Raw genomic sequence first — 23877 nt, forward strand, 5'->3', positions numbered from 1 at the left:
GAAGATGTGAGAAGACAAAAATTCCAGAGTGGCTAAAATAATCCCAACTAGTCAAGATACCAAGTGGGAAATTTTACTTTTTCTCTTTCATTCCTTCCTAAAGTCAACCTTCTTTTTCTTAATTTCCTTCAGCCCATCACTACTTTAGTGTTCTTTTCAATTTTGTATACTTTTGCCTATAAATATCAAATCCTTCACTCTAAAGCTCTCCCAAGCTAAGCAACTGTGGCATCTTAAATTTCAAATTCTTGATACAGTATTTTATCAGGATAGCACTGTGAGGATATTTAAAAGAATAACTTAAAATTCTCCTAGTCTGAGATGTAATTTGGCAAAATCTTTAAAGAATCAGTATAGAGAACATCAAGTAATCTAGCTGTTCAAATTACATGCCATACCACCCACAAAATGAAGGACAATATACTGTTAAAAGCATCAGTTTCAGGGTCAGACAGAACAGGGTTTGCACACCATCTCTGCCAATGTGTGCAAACCTTGAATGGAATATCTAACCAAAGCATCCGTGTACTTATCCATAGCACTGGGATCAGCAATGACCTCACAGGGTTTTTTTGGACTGTTCCTAGCATTATTTCTAAGCCACTGGTTACACAAATAGCAATTGTGCAGGGGGAAAAAAAGCCATACACACAAAACGTATTTAAGCATCACTCATACAGCCTTACCCATGTACAATATTTTATGGGAACAAATTAATTTGATTAAAAATGTGCCTGGGGTGGACAGAGATGGCTTAGAGATTAAAGGGCTTGCCTATGAAGCCTAAAGACTCAGGTTCAATTCCCCAGTACCCATGTAAGCCAGATGTACAAGGTGGCATATATGTCTGGAATTTGTTTGAAGTGGCTAGAGGTCCGGGTGTGCCCTTTCTCTCTATAGCTGCCCCTCCCTCTCTCTCAAATTAATTAATTAATTAGAAATTTTAGGGCTGGAGGGATTGCTAGTGGTTAAGGCATTTGCCTGCAAAGCCAAAGGACCAAGGTTCGATTACCCAGAACCCACGTTAGCCAGATGCACAAGGGGACACACACATCTGGAGTTCGTTTGCAATGGCTGGAGGCCCTGGCTTGTCCATTCTCTTTCTCTCTTTCTCTGTCAAATAAATAAATAAAAATAAAATATTTTTTAAAAGCCATAAAAAATTTTATTGTCTCTGGGGCTGGAGAAAAGGCTTAGCAATTAAGACACTTTCCTGTGAAGCCTAAGGACCCAGGTCCAATTCCCCAGAACTCACATAAGCCAGATGCACATGGTGGCACATGTGTCTGGCAGTTGTTTGCACTGGCTGGAGGCAGTGGTGTGCCCATTCCCAATCTCTCTATCTAATAAATAAATAAAATAAAAATAATGTCTCTGAACCAACAGGATTTGGTAGCTTGTTTTTAAGTCTAAGTTCAGAAAATTCCCTGTTTCAGAGTACTTAAATTTAAGAGTTACATAAAAATAGTATATGAATAAAATAGTATGATTAAGCTGGAAAAGAATAATCCTTATAAGTAATAACAAGCATTAGATTTGTAGGAAACTTGCTCTCATTAATACTTTGATTGACACTTTCTCTCCTCCACACCCCCGCCCCTTGGCTTCCAAAAGGACTATGACTAAAGCATGGATGAGAGACGAATGGTCCCTCAAACCTTCTCAAATGAATAATGACTAAATTTAGACGTCCTCTGCCTGCTCCATCCACAGCTGTGCTGCTGACTCACTCACGACCCGACTCCACCACTGAGCATGAGCAGATTCGCCCATCTATAAAACTCTGTCCAGGGCGAAGGGCCCTAACACTCCATGCCTCTGCCCAGAACAGATAAAAAGCCTTTCCTCTGCTTAGGAGGCTAAACAAGCTTTGGATGTTAACGATGACAATGATGGGAACCTTCTTTGCCTTTAACTCAAATCCCTTCCATTGTGTAATAAGTCTATTTCCTCCAGTTTTGTAGTCCTAAAGACACACAAGAATATAACTAAAGCAATAGTTTGTTCCAAGCACTCAAAGAAATGGAGACCTGGACTTAGTTATTAGTCCAAAAGAACTATTCAAAAAACTTCCAGATAAAATAAATTAGTTTCTTAAAATCAACATGTCACATTTCTCTAGTCAAGGCAAGCTCTCGCCAAAGGAAAATACTTGTTTTTGCTAATAACATGGGGAGGGTACTGTGATCTTTCTACTGTATCTGCTACTGCACTATCTGTTTCAAAGACCGGCCCACGGTTGATCAGTGCCAGAGTTAAATCTGGGAGCTCACAGAAACCTTACAAAACGAAGCCTTCTTGGTTCCAAGAATAGTCTACAACTGTCACCGCCACCAAGTGCTGGCTTTCAGGGATGACCTTGCTGTTGAGTCAGAATAATGCTAATACTACCTGCCCTGGCCTGCAAACACTTCCACAAAAACAACTCCAAGTGCTTGGGTGGGTGTCCCATGGGAAGCTGGGCTTAGTGCAGCCTAACACCTACTTGTGTGGGTTGTTTTTAATCCTGTGTTTGCCTTAATTTCAATATAGCATGCTGATAAAAGTGTTGTTATTAAGGGGGTGAGGGGAGCGAACCAATAGGTACTTCTAATTAACATAGGCAATCTTCAGAATGGGATAAAAATTGAAAACCATGTATGTGATAGAAATTTATATCTAGATTTTAGAGGATACAGGTAACTTGTAAAACTTAACAAAAGCAATATGAAAGAAAAAAACTGGCAAAAGACTTGAATAGATACGGCCCCATGTTTACAAATGACACGGAAATAGCCAAAAGCACACAAGAAAATACTCAACATCTCTAATCATTAGGGAAACTACAGTGATGAGGCTGGAGGGCTGGTGCAGTACTTAAGGTGCCTGCTTGCAGAACCTAACAACCTGGGTTCAATTCCCTAGAACCCACTTATAGCCAGATGTGCAAAATGGTACATGTGTCTTGAGATCATGCAGCAGCTAGAGGCTATGGCACACCCATTCTGTCTTCCATCTCTCTCTGCTTGCAAATAAATAAATACAAATATCTTTTTTAAAAAATTTAAAACTACAGTGATATAACACCTTGTACCCACTAGTATGGTTATTCTCAAAAAACTGAATAGGGGTTGGGGAAATGGTTTAGTGGTTAAAGCACTTGCCTGTAAAGCCTAAGGTCCTAGGTTCAATTCCCCAGTACCCACATAAGCCAGATGCACAAAGTGGCACATGCATCTGGAATTTCTCTGCTGTGGCTGGAGGCCCTGGTGTGCCCATTCTCTCTCTCTCAAAATAAATGAATAAAATAAAATAAACTGGATAAAATAATAGAAAATAACAAAAAGATTGGCCAAGATGTCAATAAATTAAAACCCTAAGCCAGGTATGATGGTGCATGCCTTTAATCTCAGCACTCTGAGAAAGAGGCAGGAGGATTGCCATAAATTTGAGGCCACCCTGAGACTACATAGTGAATTCCAGGAAAGCAAGACCTTCCCTTAAAAAAAACTAATAAAATCCTCTCTGTTGCATTACTATAAAATAGTATAGGGGCTGGAGAGATTGCTCAGTAGTTGAAAGTGCTGACTTGCAAAGCCTGATGGCCTGGATTTGATTCCCATTGGGGAATCAAAGTCGTACATGCATCTGGAGATCATTTGCAGTGGCTAGAGGCCCTGGTGCACCCATTCTCTTTTTGTGCTTGCAAATAAATAAATATATAAAGGGTACATGGGTGGCTGCAAGCACTCTACCAACTGAGCCACATTCGCAAACTCCCATATATACTAAAAAAGTGGGAGGGACTGGAGAGATAGTTTAGCAGTTAAGGTACTTGCCTGTGAAGCCTAAGGACCCAGGTTTGATTCCCCAGAACCCACAAAAACCAGATGCACATTGGTGGTGCATATGTCTGGAGTTCATCTGCAGTGGCTAAAGGCCCTGTCATGCCCCTTCTCTCTCTCTCTCCCTCTCTAAATAAACAAATAAATGAATAAATAAATAAAAATTTAAAATAGTATAGCCTCTATGGAAATGGTATGGCAGTTCCTCAAATTCACTCAACTGAAAGAAAATAATTTTCTTACTGTAAGTCACCAGGTTTCTGGTAATTTGATACAAAAGCCACAGAAATTGACATAGAGTAAGGAAGCAGAATCTGGAAAACCTGCCATATTCTTACTCCTTGTTATTAACTGAAAACATCAGCAGTGATTAATCTCTTCTTGATGAAAAATGGCAAAAAAAAAAAAAAAGTCTTATAGAGGCTGGAGAGATGGCTTAGCGGTTAAGCGCTTGCCTGTGAAGCCTAAGGACCCTGGTTCGAGGCTCGGTTCCCCAGGTCCCACGTTAGCCAGATGCACAAGGGGACGCACGCGTCTGGAGTTCGTTTGCAGAGGCTGGAAGCCCTGGCGCGCCCATTCTCTCTCTCTCCCTCTATCTGTCTTTCTCTCTGTGTCTGTCGCTCTCAAATAAATAAATAAATAAATAAATGATATCATCATAATAATAAATTTAAAAAAAAAAGAATCTGTAAGACTTTTTTTTTAAAGCTTAAACAGCCATTCACAGAGAGAAAGACAGATAGAGAGAGAGAGAATGGGCGCGCCAGGGCTTCCAGCCTCTGCAAACGAACTCCAGACACGTGCGTCCCCTTGTGCATCTGGCTAACGTGGGACCTGGGGAACCGAGCCTCGAACCAGGGTCCTTAGGCTTCACAGGCAAGCGCTTAACCGCTAAGCCATCTCTCCAGCCCTCTTACAGATTCTTTAAAAGAGCATGTTAAATAAAAAAGTTCTGAATTTTTTTTAACCAAATTTGAGCTCAAACAGCAAAACTGACAGATCTAACCATGGTTCTCCCATTAGATTTTTGCTACGTATATTTATTCTCATTTGGGAAGATGGGGAATTGAGTCTGAGTCTCATGCAGGCCTCCAACTTGCTATGTAGCTGAGACTGGCCTTGAACTTCTGATACTTTAGCCTTCACTCAGATGGTGGGAATACAAACTGGGGCCACTCCCCCTGGCTTTTCTGAAGGTATTCTGACTCAGCCCTGAAACTAAAGCTGGCCCTGGGCCAGTGCTGACGGATGAGCTCCCTGAGAAACTCAACATCTCTAAGCTCAAAGTCCCCTTGTTCCACCTACGTAGCTTCATCATATGCCAAGAAACTACATGAGAAATGGAAGGTGATAGTGGAGTTTGTAAATCCCAGACACTGGCAAGTCACCACTACGGGAAGGCTTCTGCATATAGTAGTCAAGATTGAGTGATTCAGTATCTGGATCAATTCTTCCAAATACTGTCTTTCCATTCCAATCGCGACACAGTGTGACTCCTGCTTAAGTGAGAATCCTCATAGCAGTCTACTCCAGCGTGACAGGTGAGCCTAGCCACTGTCAGCACTGTGTGAAGGACTCAGAACCCCACTGGCAGAGACAGTTTGGCTCACAGATGATGAGAACTATATCTGATTATGTACTCAGTGCTAAGGCAGGCTCTGGACACAGATCAGTGGCCTTTCAACATAGAAAGCCAAGAGAGACAGCAGAAGTAAAGAATTTTCCATGAGCTAAGCATGGTGGTGCATGCCTCTTATCTCAGTACTAAGAGGCTGTGGCAGAAAGACTGACAAGCTCAAAGCCAGCCTGGACTACATATAGTGGGTGAGGCCAACCAAGGCTGTACAGTGAGATCTTGTTTCAAACATACCAACATTTTTTTACCACATATTGTCATACTGATTGGGATTTTTGTTCTCAGACTGGCATAGTGCCAAGTCTACCCATGTATACAAATTAGAAGTAGAAGACCTCTTTCTTCCATCAACAGTAAGCATGATGTTTCCTAAGGATTAATAATACTTACGTTTCAAAAAGTATGTTCATTCTAGATTTTAGCAAGGCCTGTTCTAAATGTCCTAAATCCAGGTGTAGCTCAGTTGGTAGAGTGCTTGCCTAGCATGCACAAACGCCTGATGTTCATTTGTGAGGCAACAGACTCTAGCATGCTCCCACCACACATACATATACACATAAACAAAAGAAGACTAAAAAGGAAACTCCAAATACCACTTGCTCTTAAGACAAAGGAGTATATATAATTGAGTAACTATAATAATTAGATCTTGTTTGTCTGTAGTATTGGAAGTTGAACCTAGGACCGCTCATCAGCCCTGTTTTAAATTTAATTTTTATCTTAGCAATGTTTTTAGTTTGACTCACTCGTGAATGATGGTTTGCTGGGCATAGAATTTGAGGTTCAAAATAAATGCTCCAAGCTGAGCATGGTGGCACACGCCTTTAATCCCAGCACTGGGGCGGCAGAGGTAGGAGGATCACCGTGAGTTCAAGGCCACCATGAGACTACATAGTGAATTCCAGGTCAGCCTGGGCTAGAGTGAGACTCTACCTTGCGGGGAAAAAAAAAAGGAATAAATAAATAAATGCTCCAAGGAGAGATTCTTACATATCCTGTGGATATAGGGTGTTGTATAAACTTTTCCTATGAACATTTATTCACCCTGCATAGGGCCTCAAAAGAGATCAAAGAAATAACTTCACCCAAGTCTAACTTAATAAACTAATGAGTTTATTGGGGCTACTTATGCCATCATGGGTAACTCAGGCAGTTGCATCACCAAAAAGCCCACCCCAAAAACCTATGTCCCTGGAGCTCCCTGGGCAGAAGTTGCCTGCTCTCAGTATTTGTTTACTGCTTATGTAACTTCGGGAGGGACCTAATGAGTCTTATAACTTTCTCTCTTTTTTTTTTAAGGGAAAAGATTTATTTTAACTTACAGTCTTTAAGGGTTTAAGTCCATCATGGAGGAGGCACAGTGGAGCAGTTCAGTTCATGAGTAATTTTTTATCTTGTGACAGGATCTGGCTAAGCTAACCACACTTGCCTTGAGCTCATTCTGTAGCCAAGTCAGACTACAAATTTGCAATCCTCCTGCCTCAGTCTCCCAAGTAGCTGGGACCACAGGCCTGCACCACCATGCCTGGAAATGACACCTATATAAGGAGGAAAGTTCTATTGAAATTACCTTTGTGTGTGTGTGTGTGTGTGTGTGTGTGTGTGTGTGTGTGGGCGCGCGCGCGCGTGCGTGTATGTGTGTGTGTTGCACATATGTTCATACGTGTGTAAGCAAATATGTGTATATGCCTGAGTTCGTGTATGCATGTGTTTGTACAGACCACAGATGACTTTGGGTGTCAATCCTCAGGAATGCTGCTACTTCCCTTGAGGCAGGGTCTCCCTGGTCTAGAGCTCTCCAATGAGACTGAACTGCCTAGCCAGCAAGCTCCAGCAACCTGCCTGTCTCCACCTCCCCAGTGCTGAGACTACAGTCATGCACAGCCACCAAGATTTATTTGGTTACTGGGAATACAACTCAGGCCCTTATTCTTCAAGCACTTTGCTGACTGAGCTGTCTCCCAGACCCTGAGGTTACCATTTAAAAATTCCGTAAGAGATGAATACTAAACAATGAAAAGGTTTTCCTTAAAGTAATAAAAGAAAGTCCCTTGGGGGTAAGGGTGGGGAAGTGCTGTTATAACAAGGGTGTAAAGGAAAACCTAGAGCAGTAAGTAAAGTGGCACAGCCATTTTGAAGATGGACAAACTTAGCCTGTACACATTAAATGATTAATTTAAGGTCACATATTAAATTGCAGAACAACCTAAAGTGCTTTCTACCTACCAATATAGAGGTGGCCAAATTAGAGTTCACGGGCCAAGGACAAGATACCACCTGGCTCATGTAGCATTTGTAACATCTGATCCCATCTCCCTCAAAATAATTTTAACACAAAGTAATTTGATATTAGTGTCTAGTCCTCCAATAATTTCATATGAGTGAAGTGGCCAGTTAGTGAAAACAGGTTGGTCACTCCTAACTAGACTAAACGTAAAATACAAAGATCCTATTAAACTGCTTTGGTTACCACTCTGTTTATTAGCATGGGTCTGGATTAGAAACCTCCCTCATATCTTGGCTACCTGTCTTAGCCACAGCACTCCAAAGGTCTACTCCTCTGCCAACTTGGCGTGAAAAATAAACCACTGTTCCATAGAGAAGTATTTTCTATTTAGCTTCAGATCACTCTGTGCCCATAAACAAGTGTTTCACAAGCCACGGGAGTACAGAGTAGAAGCCATGGGGTGGGCAAAGCTCCATGGATATCAAGTAAGGCTGGGAAGAAGGCAGGTGATTCTGCAATGTAAGTTGGGTGAGGCATGAAAGCCACAAGGAATGACAGGAAGTTTAAATTCACAGAAAGTACAAAGCAGTGCACCAAGTTTTATCCATAAGGAAGATATTAAACAAGAAGTCATTATTTTCCCAGTATATTTTTAAGAATTTTGTATAGTCAAAACTCTAGTAATAAGCCAGGTGTGGTGACACACACCTTTAATCCCAGCACTTGGGAGGCAGGAGGATCACCATGAGTTCGAGGCCACCCTGAGACTACACAGTGAATTCCAGGTCAGCCTGAGCTAGAGTGAGACCCTACCTTGATAAACAAAAACAAACAAACAAACAAACAACAAAACAATAACTCTAGTAATATATTGGTCCAAAACACTTTCATGCCCTCCATGCCCCATGCACAGACCTATGTGGTAAAAGATACTAGATAAAGCAGTTATATAACCCTATTCAGTATACGCAGCATGCTAGTTAAGAAAAGGGGGGCTGGAGATGGCTTAGTGGTTAAGCGCTTGCCTGTGAAGCCTAAGGACCCTGGTTCGAGGCTCGGTTCCCCAGGTCCCACGTTAGCCAGATGCACAAGGGAGCGCACGCGTCTGGAGTTCGTTTGCAGAGGCTGGAAGCCCTGGCGCGCCCATTCTCTCTCTCTCCCTCTATCTGTCTTTCTCTCTGTGTCTGTCGCTCTCAAATAAATAAATAAATAAATAAATAAATAAATAAATAAATAAATAAATAAATAAATAAACTTTCACTTTAAAAAAAATAAAAGGGGCTATGATGCAATAGTGGCATGTCTGCTCTTGGGGAAATCAACTGCTCTTTAATTGGACTGGAGGCCCACTCTATGGGAGGGAAAACATGCCTGGTACTGAAAACCTAATCAAATGCCTATGGCAGAGGAGGTCATGAGCCTTAGGGTTATAAAGCCTGCTCTTGTCTGGCTAAATGCATATATTATGCTTACCAAACTGATCTGAAAGCACTACACTTAATGTTCATATTCATATATTAACACTACTCTCTCTTTTGGTTAGAGAAGCTTCTCTTTTCAGACAGCAGTGACCATTGGGATGACCCAAAAGCAACATAGTGCTGAGAATAAATGACGAAGAGTCCAGCACTAAAACATCTCTATCACACCTTCCAAGGCTCAGGGTCCATTGTGGAAGAGGTAGTAGAAAGAATGTAAGAATCAAAGGAAGGGTACGACTCCTTACAATACAACTGTCCAGAAAGAAACTGGCCTCGATATCCACAACCTTGCAATGCCTAGCAATACTTTCACAAGACCCTCACAATAAGAGGAAAAGACAATGACATCAAAATAAAAGAGAGACTAATGGAGAGAAGGACAGGATATGATGGAGAGTGGAGTTGTGAAGGGGAGAGTGGAGGGAGAGAATTATCATGCCCTCCAAGTAAGTATAGAAGTTGTCAATAAAAAATTATACATTGCCAGGCGTGGTGGCGCACGCCTTTAATCCCAGCACTTGGGAGGCAGAGGTAGGAGGATCGCCAGGGTTCAAGGCCACCCTGAGACTACACAGTGAATTCCAGGTCAGCCTGGGCTAGAGTGAGACCCTACCTCGAAAAACCAAAAAGTAAAAATAAAAAAATTATACATTGAAAAAAAAAGAAAAAGTGCTATGAAACAAGATTTCCTGAACCCAAATCCCAGGCAGTAATTTCACCACCTCGTACAAGTTATCTCCATATATTTCACCTTCCTCATCCACACCAGCTCATCACTGTTCCTACTTCATGGGGCCCCAATTAGGAATAAGTGGGTTAATGTACATAAAACCACTGAGTACTTGACACATAGTTGAATCCTTTGTAATTCAGTTTCTATCCTTATTATCATTACACTGGTAATAATGCCTGAGAATTAACAAGGGATACTCTTTTCCACATACTTAAAACAAACATAAATGTAGCATAAACTCTATGTGAGTTGCAAATAGACCTCAGTTAAGGTTTTATTCATAAGAAAAATAAGATAGGATTGGAGTAAAGGACTACTATAGTTGATAAAGTTCAGGGACTGAGACCAGACTGGACTCTAACAGTAACTGTTAAATGGATTTATAGAGATCCATCCAATCTATTGTTAGCATGAGCAAAAAAAAAAAAAAAAGGAAGAAGCAGCAGCTAAAAAAATAAAAACTAAGGGCTACATAAATGGCTTAGCGGTTAAGGCGTTTGCCTGTGAAGCCTAAGGACCCTGGTTTAATTCCCCAGGACCCATGTAAGCCATATGCACAAAGGGATGCATGCATCTGGAGTTCATTTGCAATGGCTAGAGGCTTTAGTGCACCCATTCTCTCTTTCTCTATATCTACTTCTTCCTCTCTCAAATAAATAAATAAATAAAATATTTTTTTAAAAACTATAAGAAGAAAGATTTAGTTCTAGATACTGACTCATTCTTCCAAAGAACAGGTTAAGAATTTGCCTCAGTAGACTGTTAGGTAAGATGGCGGCATAGGAGCCACGCCAAACCAGCCTAGGGAAGGATTTAAGCAAAACCCAAGCAAAATACACTCTTCTTCTGAAAAGTGAAGGAATATAGGTTATTCTTAGACACAGTGGAGAGACAGAGAGACCAAGATCCACCAGAAAGGAAGAAACTGGCTAAAGTCCCACCGAGGTGCTCACAGCCCGCACTCCAGGCACACCAGGTGGCGGCAGCAGCGGAGACCAAACAACAGATTTTTCAACATCATCAGCCTTCTTGCAAAGTTAAGAAATCTGAAGGAGGGCTGGAGAGATGGCTTAGCGGTTAAGTGCTTGCCTGTGAAGCCTAAGGACCCCGGTTCGAGGCTCGGTTCCCCAGGTCCCACGTTAGCCAGATGCACAAGGGGGCGCACGTGTCTGGAGTTCGTTTGCAGAGGCTGGAAGCCCTGGCGCGCCCATTCTCTCTCTCTCCCTCTGTCTTTCTCTCTGTGTCTGTCACTCTCAAATAAATAAATAAATAAAGTTTAAAAAAAAAAAAGAAATCTGAAGGAAAGACAGCTGAGATCAACTAACGAGCTAAGCAACTCGAAAAGTCTGAACTCTCCCATACCCTCCCATCAGAACCACAAACCTCCAGCATTCAGCCCCCAGTAGCAGCGCAGCCAGCAGAGCTAATGAGAGATACAGCTGCACAGCAGCACAACATGGAGGGAATGAGGTGGGCACTCAGCATTGGTGAGATTGGAAGCCACCCCAAAAGGTAAAGAGGCTGACTGACACAAAAAAAACACCAGGTACACAGACCTGCACTGCAAGAGCTAACCTCTCTTTCCTTGTCAGGGCATGTTATGGAGTACATACTATTGCGTGGCTTTACCATTTCCAAATAACCTGTATTTGGGGGTTGAATATTGTTGCTTTTGGTGCTTTTATATAGAGAGAGCCTTTGTTTTTTGCTTCTGTCATTATTGGGGGCAGGATCTGACCCAGATCCAGGTTGACCTGGAACCCAATTCAGAACAGAAATCTCTACCTCCCAGCTGACAAGATTAAGGGTGTAGAACAACACACACTCTTATGGACTTTGGCTTTATATGATTATCTGTTTGTTTTAATCCCCACAATTACATACTTTGTTTTGGTTTTTATTGATTGTGTATGTTTCTCAGTTGAAGCTTAGAATTTGCCAGTAAATTATTCCACCCAATCCACTAGAATACTTGTTTAGCAAGCAAACTGAACACCTAGGATTACTTCTGTGGCTTGACTAGTGGACAAGAGCTACACCTTGAATTCATATCCTAAGGGTATGTAGAGGTGGATTGCCACATCTGGGAACACTGCAGATAAGTAGAAAACCCAAGCATCAAATCAATTCAGGATGCAAAAGTCGCTACAATATAATACAAGAAGCTCAAAAAATCAACACAATACAGTCCCACCAAAAATTATAAATCCATCAGAAATGATCACCAATGAGACTGTTTTAGATGAAATGTCTGACAAAGATTTCAAGAAAATGATGGTACCTATGCTCAAAGAAATCAGAGAAGAAATGAAGGGAATCAAAGAAGAAAACAAAGGAAAACAAACTTCTGAAAGAGAAACACAGAAAACCAGCTTAATGAAATAAAGAGATCATTACAAGACTTGAGTAAGGAAAAAATACTCAAGAAAAACCAGGCTGAAATCCTGGATCTGAAGAATACAGTCAATGAAATAAAAATAAAAAATAAAAACCTCTGTGGGAAGTCTCACCAGTAGAATGGATGAAGGAGAGGACAGAATATCTAAACTAGAAGACCAGGTGGCTGATCTAATACAGTCCAACAAAGAGAAAGACAAGCTAATAGCAAGGTATGAATGGGAATTTCAAGATATCCAGGACACTGTGAAAAGATCAAACATAAGAATTCAGGGTATAGATTTTGCACCGCAAAGGACACAGTGAAAAAAGCAAAGAGGCAACCTACAGAATGGGAAAAAATCTTCGCCAGCTATATATCTGATAGAGGATTAATATCTAGGATATACAAAGAACTCAAAAAGTTAACCAATAAGGAATCAAACAAGCCAATCAAAAAATGGGCTAAGGAGCTAAATAGAGAGTTCTCAAAGGAAGAAATACGAATGGCATATAAGCATCTAAAAAAATGTTCTACGTCACTAGTCATCAGGGAAATGCAGATTAAAACTACATTGAGATTCCATCTCACTCCTGTCAGATTGGCCACCATCATGAAAACAAATGATCATAAATGTTGGCGGGGATGTGGAAAAAAAGGAACCCTTCTGCACTGCTGGTGGGAATGCAATCTGGTCCAGCCATTGTGGAAAACAGTGTGGAGGTTCCTAAAGCAGCTAGAGATTGATCTACCATATGACCCAGCTATAGCGCTCCTAGGCATATATCCAAAGGACTCATCTCACTTCCTTAGAAGTACATGCTCAACCATGTTTATTGCTGCTCAATTTATAATAGCTGGGAAATGGAACCAGCCTAGATGTCCCTCAACAGATGAGTGGATAATGAAGATGTGGTACATTTATACAATGGAGTTCTACTCAGCGGTAAAGAAAAATGAAGTTATGAAATTTGCAGAAAAATGGATGGACCTGGAAAGTATTATACTAAGTCAGGTAACCCAGGCCCAGAAAGCCAAGCGCCACATGTTCTCTCTCATATGGGGATCCTAGCTACAGATGACTGGGCTTCTGTGTGAGAATGAAAATACTTAGTAGCAGAGGCCAGTAAGTTGAAAAGGAGACATAAAGGGTGGAGAAAGGAAGGGAGGAGGATACTTAATAGGTTGATATTGTATATATGTAATTACAATGATTGTAATGGGGAGGTAATATGATGGAGAATGGAATTTCAAACGGGAAAGTGTGGGGGTGGGGAGGGAGGGAATTACCATGGGATATATTTTATAATCATGGAAAATGTTAATAAAAAATAAAAAAAAAAAAAAAGAATTCAGGGTATAACAGAAGGAGAATTTCAATGCAGAGGCTTAGTAGGTGTTTTCAACAAAATCATAGAAGAAAAAATTTCCCCAAATTGGGAAAGAAATGCCAATGTAGATACAAGAAGCTTTTAGAACACCAGACAAAACCTGGAAAGAAGCTCTTATCACCATGTTATAATTAAACTACTAAACACAAAAAACAAAGAAAATATACTGAAAGCAGTTAAGAGAGAAAAAGCAAGTCACCTATAAAGGCAATCCCATCAGAATATGCAGATTACTCAACACAAACTTTAAAAGCCAGTAGGGCTTAGAATGATGTATTCCAAGTTCTGAAAGATAACAACTGTTAGCCAAGATTACTTTATCCCACAAAGCTATCTATCCAAATTGATGGAGAAATAAGGACATTCCACAACAAAAACAGGCTAAAGGAATTTATGACAACTAAACCAGCTCTACATAAAATACTTGAAGGAATTCTTAATGCCAAAGAGAAAGCAAAACACACAGGAGGAAATAGGAATAAAATAAACCACACTCAAATAACAGTTAAAACAAATGAGTAAAGGGAAAACAGGAAACACTACAAAATAAGAAATATGGCAAGAATAGATGCATACCTTTCAATAATAACTCTTAATATCAATGGCCTCAATGCACCATCCAAAAGACACAGGCTTGCAGACTGGATTAAAAGGCAGGATTCTGCCATTTGTTGCCTCCAGGAAACTCATCTCTCAATAAAAGATAGACACCACCTTAGGGTGAAAGGATGGAAAGCAAACGGGCCTAGGAAACAAGCAGGGGTTGCTATCTTAGTATCTGACAGGATAGACTTCAAACCAACATTAGTGAGGAAAGATAAAGAAGGTCATTTTATACTGATTAAAGGAACACTCCAGCAGGAGGACACTATAATCCTAAACATATATGCACCTAACATGGGGGCTCCCAGTTTATTAGACTTAAGGTCACACATAACATCAAACAATTGTAGTGGGAGACTTCAATACCCCACTCTCATCAATTGACAGGTCATCCCAGCAAAAAATAAACAGAGAGACATCTGAATTAAATGTCATGGAACAAATGGACCTAACAGACAGCTACAGAACATTCCATCCAAATGCTGCAGAATATACATTTTTGTCAGCAGCACATGGAACATTTGTCTAAAACAGACCATATATTAGAACACAAAGCAAATCTCCACAAATATAGGAAAACTGAAATTCCTTGTACTCTATCTGACCACAGTAGGATTAAGCTGTAAATCAGCAACAAGAAAAGCTACAGAGCACACAGAAACTCACAGAGACTAAACAGTACACTACTGAATTTGCCTCAGGAACCAGTGTTCTCTGACTGTAAAGCACTTTCCCACTGACACATGTAACATTTACAAAGATCCTATTTCTTCCAGACACAGAGTAAGTCCCTAACTTTGTTTGGTTCAGAGGGAAGGAAACACCTGAACGGACATAACTTGCATGTTATGAAGGAGAAATTAGCCTACTCAAGAAGAATAGATAAGGACAATTTGAGGTAACAATATATACAACAGTCTGGAAAACACAGGAAATGCAGGGTTTTTAAAATTTTTTTATTTGAGAGTGACAGACAAAGAGAGAGAGACAGAGAGTGGGTGTGCCAGGGCCTCCAGCCACTGCAAATGAACTCCAGACGCGTGCACCCCCTTGTGCATCTGGCTAACGTGGGTCCTGGGGAACCGAACCTCGAACCAGAGTCCTTGTGCTTCACAGGCAAGTGCTTACCTGCTAAGCCATCTCTCCAGCCCCCCGTTTTTTTTGAAATGTTAAGAATTTGACATACTGAGTTAGGCTTCAAGAGAACTTAGCAATAGATGGGAATAAGGAGCAGAAAAGACTACTAAGAGTTCCTTATCATTCCCTGTTTTGGCTTAGTAGTGTTACAATCCAGCCAGGAACCAGAATCAGAATACAGTGTGACTTCCAGGCCAGCCTGGGCTAAAGTGAGACCCTACCAAGAAAGAAAAAAGAAAAAGAAAAAAAGGAAGGAAGGAAGGGAGGAAGGAAAGAAGAAAGGAAGGAAGAAAAGAGGTGAGAGGAAAGAAAGAAGGAAAGAAGGAACAAGAGAAAGAAAGAGAAGGGAGGGAAGGAAGAAGGAAGAAAGGAAGGAAGGATGGAAAAATGAGAGAGACAGGAAAAGAAAGAAAAAAGTTTTGTAAAATAAAAAAGAAAAGAAAGAGAAGAAAAGGGCTTAGCAGTTAAGGCGCTTGCCTGCGAAGCCTAAGGATCCAGGTTCGATTCTCCAGATACCACATAAGGTAGATGCATGATGGCACATGCATCTGGAGATCATTTGCAGTGGCTCTCTCCCTACCCCATAAATAAATGAATAAATAATAAAATATTTTAAAAAGAAAAGACAAGAAACTACTCCAGATTAGAAAAGCTGAGATAGTGAAATAAGGCACTGGCAGGGAGAGACAGGGAGGGGATGGACTAGAGAAGCACACAGAACAGGGTGACTGATTAGAATGCCAGTGGTAAGAGAGGTGAGCACAGAGATTTTTGGAAGCTTAAGATCCTGGCTGGATTGTAACACTACTAAGCCAAAACAGGGAATAATAAGGAACGCTTAGTAGTCTTTTCTGTTCCTTATTCCCATCTATTGCTAAGTTGTCTTGAAGCCTGACTTGTGTTCAGGAATCACATCTGAGCAGCAAACTAGCATGTACTGCTGTCCTTTCCAGGTTAAATAATCCTAAAGTGATCCTAGGGAAATCAATGCCAACCAGCCCAATCTCACAGCTGTTCCTTGACCTACAGCCAAATCCTGGGTGGGTCAGCGTCATGAATACTGTGACACAGGCCTGAAGAGAAGAATGATTGTACAGCAGCCCACACAACAGGGGACTGAGGTTACAGGATAAGCTGAAATATCTTTAAAATCCTATTAGCGATGACAATGGTGACTTTACAACTGAAGAAAGCACCTAAATTTCTTCTCTAAAAATTATAATCTTGCTGGGCGTGGTGGTGCACACCTTTAATTCTAGCACTCAGGAGGCAGAGGTAGGAGGAGCCCCAAGAGTTCCAGGCCACCCTGGGACTACCTAGTGAATTCCAGGTCAGCCTAGGCTAAAGTGAAACTCTTACCTTGAAAAAAAAATGTAATCTTAGGGATAAAAAAAAAAAAAGCTGGCAAATTAAAAACATTGTTTTTATCTATATATTTACAAAATAAAGGTCTTCACTGAGATGACTCAAAACTCGCCAAAGTGCTGAGAAATGATAGTGGAGTGTTCAGCACTGAGACATCTCTATCACAACCTCCAAAGCTCAGGGACCACTGTGGAAGAGTTGGTGGAAAGAATGTAATAGCCAAAGGAAGGGAAGGACTATTTATAGTACTATCTTCCAGACACAAGGTGGCTGTGGTATTCATGACCTCACAGTGGCTGCCATTACCCACACATGGACCTAAATAACAGGAGGGAGAAACGATGTCATCAAAATAGAAGACAGGCAAATTGAAAAGAAGAAAGGATTTAGTGGAAGGGGACTCAGGAAGGGGAAAAGGGAGAGTGGTGAGAGGGGATTATGATCATGGTATATTCTGCGTATGTACAGAACTTGTCAAGAAAAAGCTGTACACTGAGCGGGCCTCAAACGCAGCAATCCTCTAACCTCTGCCTCTAGAGTGCTAGAATTACATGCATATGCCACTGTGCCCAGTTTAAAAAAAAAAAAAAAGGCTGGAGGGATGGCTTAGTGGTTAAGGTGTTTGCCTGCAAAGCCAAAAGACCCAGGTTTGATTTCCCTGGACCCACAAAAGCCTGATGCATAAGGTACAGCATGTGTCTGGAGTTTGTTTGCAGAAGCTGGAGGCCAGGTGCACCACCCATTCTCTGTCTCTGTCTCTGCCACTCTCTCTCTCTCTCGCTCTCGCTCCTTCAAATAAATAATTTTTTAAAAATATAAAAGATTTTTTTTCACATAAAAATATTTCCTTATTTGAAAGGCAGACATGACTGGACATGCTTATTATCCCAGCACTAAGGATCATGAATTCAAGATCAATGTCATGAGTGCACCATGTCAGAAACATAAAAGAACTCAGGTGCGAATGACAATGTCAGAATTCATTGAATAACAATAAATTCACAAGGTGTGACAGTTTGAATGGCAGCAATTTGCCAGATACTCGTGCTTCCCCAGCTGAGGCAAACACAGGTTCTTTTATTCCAAGCTTAATTGCTAATGTTAGAGCTCAAATCACACATCACACATTGCACAGTAAATATCTCTACAGATCTGCATCTATGTAGATTATAGGTTGACTACAAAGGATTAAAGGCAGAGTTTCAAAGAAATCTAAGAGGTCAGAGCTGGGAAACTGGCCTCCAACCACTGTAATCAAATTTCAGACACGTGGACCACCTTGTGCACCTGGCTTACATGGGATCTGGCAAGTCAAACATGGGTCCTTAGGCTTCCCAGGAAAGTGCCTTAACTACTAAACAATCTCTTCCAGACCAAAGTGCCCATTTCTTTATGGGTTCCAGATGCGTCTGGTAAATTCCTGGGCTTGGTTTTTAGGTTTTTGTTGTTTTGTTTTTGAAGTAGGATCTCACTCTAGCCAAGACAGACCTGGATTTCATTCTGTAGTCTCGGGCTGGCCTCAAACTCCTGGCAATCCTCTTACCTCTGCCTCCCAAGTGCTGAGACTAAAGACAAGCACAACCAAGCCCAGCTGGCTTATTTTCTTTATTATGGTTTTAAAATGACCATGCATTCCTATTGCCCCAATTCATGCTGAAAAATTTACAAGGTGTATCCTTTATATTCCCAGGAATAAGTCATTTCTCAGTCTGTGCTACATGAGTGGTGCCAGACAGATGGTGCCATTCACATCTCTAATCAAGTGCAGAGTTATCCTCCACTCTTTACAATGAAGTCAAAAGCTGCTTATAAAATGGAGACTTGAGCCACCAGATGTGGTAGCACACGCCTTTACTCTCAGCACTTGGGAGGCAGAGGTAGGAGGATCATCCTGAGTTTGAGGCCAGCCTGAGACTGTATAGTGAATTCCAGGTCAGCCTGGGCTAGAGTGAGACTCTACCTCAAAAAAATAAAAATAAAAAAGTCTCTTAGGGCAAGGCATAGTCTGAAAAGCCACTGTTTTACACAAAATATAGCATAACTCAGTAGGTCACAGTTTGATCTCGATAGTCAACCTGAATGACAATGTGTGACTCTGTCTTTTTTTTAATATTTTATTTTTATTTATTTATTCATTTGACAGAGAAAGAGGGAGAGAGAGAATGGGCACGCCAGGGCCTCCAGCCACTGCAAATGAACTCCAGACGTGTGCACCCCCTTGTGCATCAGGTTAACTTGGGTCTTGGAGAATTGAACCTGGGTCCTTTGGCTTTACAGGCAAATGCCTTAACCACTAAACCATCCCCCAGCCCGTGACTCTGTCTTTAAAAAGAGAGAGAAAAGGAACACAAGGAATGGAGAGAAAGAAAAGAAGAGCTCTATAAAAGAAAAGCTCCATATAAATGATAAAAGAATAACACACTTTAAAATTTCAAACATACGGAAAAATTTAATTTCATCTATTAATGGCAGAAGGATTGTAAGAACAAAAGGAAGGGGGTACGTGCTTACAGTAATGTCTCCCAGACACAAAGTGACCTGGATGTTCATGACCTCACAGTGGCTTATGCTACCTACACAAGACCTGCATAACAGGGGGAAAAAAGTGATGGCATTAGGCTAGAGAAATGGTTCAGCTTGCAAAGGCTGACAGCCTGGATTCGATTATCCAGTGTCTACGTAAAGTCAGAGTACAAAGTGGTGCAGGCATCTGGAGTTTTGTTTGCAATGGCAAGAGGCCCTGGCACACCCATTCCCCACCCCCTCTACTTGCAAATACATATATATATAATTTCAGAAAACAGGAAAAAAATGATGACACCAAAATAGAAGAGTGACTTGTTGGAAAGATGAGATTCAGTGGGAGGGGAATCTGAGTGGTGGTACTAGGTCATAATGGTCATGGCATACTGTTTATATTTATGGAAGTTGTTAATACAAAAGAAAAAAATAGAAAGAACAAAAGAAAATAAAATAAAAACAATGGTTATAACAACACACCATAATAAAAACAAGTTTTATTAGAAGAAGGTATTTCTGGGCTGGAGAAATGGCTTAGCAGTGAAGGCACTTGCCTGTGAAGCCTAAGGACTCAGGTTCAATTCCCCAGTACCCACGTAAAGCTAGATGTTCAAGGTGGTACATGTATCTGGAGTTCATTTGCAGTGGCTAGAGGCCCTGGCATGACCATTCTTTCTTTCTTTCTGTCTATCTGCATCTTTCTCTCTCTCAAATAAATGAATAAATAAAAAAAATATATATATTTTTTAAAAAGGATATTTCTGGGCTGGAGAGATGGCTTATCAGTTAAGGCACTTGCCTGCAAAGCCAAGGACCATGTTTGACTCTTCAGACCCCACATAAGCCAGACACAAAAAGGTGAGGCAAGCACAAGGTCACACATGGCCACCAGGTGGCGCAAGCATCTGAAGTTCGATTGCAGTGTCTCAGGCCCTGGCACGCCAATTCTCTCTGTCTCTCTAGTAAAAATGAAAAAAATAAATAAATAAAGGTATTTCTGAGGCCCGGCATGGTGGCGCACGCCTTTAATCCCAGCATTCGAGAGGCAGAGGTAGGAAGATCACCCTGAGTTTGAGGTTACTCTGAAACTACACAGTGAATTCCAGATCAGTCTAGGCTAGAGTGAGACCCTACCTCAAAAATAAATAAATAAATAATTTTTAAAAAGGCATTTCTAAGCCCAAGAAAAGATTAGGAATAGCAAAACAATTCCAAAACTTGAATAATGACCAAGTGAAAACCTGAAAAAGGATACCAGATTCATTTTTTAAAATATTTTTATTTATTTATTTGCAAGCAGAGAGAAAGCAAGAAGAGAAACAAAGAATGAGCACACCAGGGCCTCCAGCCAGTGCAAACAAACTCCAGATACATGCGACCCCTTGTGCATCTGTCTTTACATCGACACTTGGGAACTAAACTCGGGTCAGTAACCCTCGGCAGACAAGCACCTTAACCATGCCTTAACTACTAAGCCATCTCTCCAACCATTATAATTCATTTTGAAAGCAAACTTTCCATATAGCCTAGCAGTGTTAAAAACGAAAAATATCCTATCTCTCTTGATTGTGTCTATTTACCTGTAACCACATCCAAGCTTCCTAGAATACTGCATTGGGAGTAAGCTCAGAATTAGGTAAAGCTTGCCCAAACTGAATTTCAGATGCTATTGTGAAGGTGATGGATATTAAAGAAAGATGTGAGTTGTCTTGCTCTTTTAATCTCTCTCAACTATCTCATTTGTAGGGCACCAACAAACCAAAGCTTGAGCTACTGCCTATCTAGGACAAAGGTAGAGGGCAAGTCTCAAAACAGAATGGAGACATTGCAAGATACTGAACAAGCAAGAGAGCCTGACTTTAATGTCACAGCCCATCCCAACTAAGTTTCCTGGCTGTAAGACGGAAAGCACCAAACTTAACCTTCCTTTTATCTCAGAGTTGATATAAGGACACAGGAGATAAACATGGGAACACATTTCTACAGAGATAACTAGTACAAGGGGCTGGGGACACAGCACAGGGATAGAGCACTTGCTAAGCATGCATGACGTCCTGGGTTCAATCCCTAGTACCCTAAAGAAAAAAATGAAACTTGTACATAAATCCAACGACTGCTATTAATAATATACTGTTGGGCTATGTGCCATATAATAAAACAAAGTGGAGAGGCAGCTAGACAAAAGGTGGAAAAGGCTTAACTTTAAAAGCATGAACTCTGGCCAGTAAATCTCCTGGCCTGGAACTGGGTTGCCCCCTACAGTAAGCTGTTGGGCAGGGAGACATATGAAGTCTCCAAATGATGTAGGCATTGCCAAAACACTTGATTACCTGCCAGAGCTGAAAACCAAGACCTTACTGCTGAAGACCCGGCTGACTGAGGGCACAGGACATCAGGCTACCAGGCTAGGACCTAAAAAAGCTAGCCCCCCTGACTGGTCCTCATGGTGCTGGACAGCCCTGTGGGAGCCACTGGAGGAAAACGGCCACCAACAGGATGAGTAAGCAGGAGACCCTACAGACTACAAAACCAAACAGCCTGTCAAAAAGTCCACACTTGTGCAATAGTGGCACACAACCTCTGCAGGTAACCAGCTGTTCACTGATTGGACATTTGGCCCACTCAGTGGAAGAGAACTCATGTCTGGTACTGGAAACCAAATCAGAATCCCAATGTCAGGAAGCTCATAGACTTCAGAGAGAAGCCCCCACCTGGAGAAGAAAAGTGGACTTGCACACCAAAAAAAAAAAAAAAAAAAAAAAAGAGGAGGAGTAGAAGGAGGAGGAGGAGGAAGAGGGGGAGGGGGGAAGGGGGAGGGGGAGAAGGGGAAGGGGAGGGGAGGAGGGGGAGGGGAAGGAGGGGGAGGAGGGGGAGGGGGAGGAGGGGAAGAAGAGAAGAAGAAGAAGAAGAAGGAGAAGAAGAAGAAGAAATCTCTCAAATTTGCATGCTCCCCTTTAACCCAAGCTACTCTCACTCTTGTTTGGAGAATGTGCTTTATTTTACAGATGGTACAGAAAACAAAGAAGAAACAAGACCCTTCGATAAAGCAAGAAGTTAGCCACCCGGGAATGGGGGCACACACCTTTAATCCCTGCACTTGGGAAGCACAGGTAGGAGGATCGCCACAAGTTCAAGGCTACCCTGAGACTACACAGTGAATTCCAGGTCAAGCGAGACCCTACTTGAAAAGCCAAAAAGCTAAAAGAAGTTAGCCAACTGCTTACTGTGAGGTATGCCCCTCTACGCATCTGCCACAGCGCAGGAGAGGCTGCAGTGAAAGTGACAGCATGAGCACTGCTAACCTGACAGCCAGCACCAGACTGATGGTGGCAGACATGGTGATCAATCGAAACAGAAAGCCAGATGCTACAGAGGACTCAACAATAAACCAGATGCCAACAGGTCTGCTCTGGCTCAAGGAACATTGAAGAAGAGGGGACAGAAAGATGGTAGGAGCCAAAGAGTGGGCAGGAATAACTGGAAGCAAAGTCCCCCTTGCTATTCCATGCAGACTAACAGAGACCTCCATGACCCCACAGTGAATACCATAACCCCACTGAGGAGGGCCTCTAGGGTAACAGGAGCTAGGGTGAAGGGATAAAAGAGAATCACTGGATCAGCAAAGTACTTGTCATGCCAGCATGAAGACCTGGAGTTTGATCCCCAGTCCCCACATAAAAATGCCAAGCATGATAGTGTGCACTTGTAATCCTAGCACCTGAGAGGCAGAAACAGGACAATCCCTGTTGTTCAGTGATTAGCCAGTGTAGCCTAATTGAGCTCTAGGCCACTGAGAGATTCTGCCTCACAAAAAGGTAGACAGCAGTCCTAGGGATGGCACTCCAGGTTGTTCTCTTAGCTCTGTGAGCATGTGCACACTCAACCACACCCACATGCACCCACATGAACACATACATACACACATGCATTAAATAAATAAATGAATAAAATGTACTATAAGGTATTACAACACATTGATTTAGAGTACAGGTTGATAAACTTTCTCTGTAAAGAGCCGAACAGAAAGTATTTTAGGCTTCATAGGTCATAGACTCTCACAGACACTCAAACTGCCATTATAATGTAAAAGCAGCAATATCCAATATTTATTTGTTTGTTTGAGAGGGGAGCTGGAAAAGTTAAGGTGCTTGTTTGTGAAGCTGAAAGACTCCGGTTCTATTCCCCAGTACCCACATAAACCAGATGCACAAGGTAGCATACATGCATCTGTTGTTCATTTGCAGTGGCTAGAAGCCATGGCACACCCTTATCTGCCTGCCTGCCTGCCTCCCTCCTTCCCCCCCTCCCTCTCCCCCTCCCTCTCTCTCAAATAAGTAAAATAAAGGCCAGGTGTGGTGGTGCACGCCTTTAATCCCAGCATTTGGGAGGCAGAGGTAGGAGGATCACCATGAGTTTGAGGGCACCCTGACACTTCATAGTGAATTCCAGGGCGGTTTGGGCTAGAGCGAGACCCTCCCTCGAAAAACCAAACAAATAAGCCTGAAGCAGTATGAGGAGATAGCTCAGTAGTTAAGAGTGCTTCATGCTGCTTAAGTATGTAGGCCTTTTTGGCTAAAGAATGC

The 23877-nt window shown here is 41.7% G+C and overlaps 1 protein-coding gene across 7 annotated transcripts in view; it reads right to left on the bottom strand.

The window, feature by feature from the left end:
• Window positions 1-23877, bottom strand: part of Ppp1r12b (protein phosphatase 1 regulatory subunit 12B) — a 262444-nt gene that overhangs the window by 208808 nt on the left and 29759 nt on the right. The window lies entirely within an intron of this gene.

The sequence above is a fragment of the Jaculus jaculus genome, chromosome 1 (genome assembly GCF_020740685.1).
Source record: "Jaculus jaculus isolate mJacJac1 chromosome 1, mJacJac1.mat.Y.cur, whole genome shotgun sequence".
Classification (NCBI taxonomy): Eukaryota; Metazoa; Chordata; class Mammalia; order Rodentia; family Dipodidae; genus Jaculus; species Jaculus jaculus.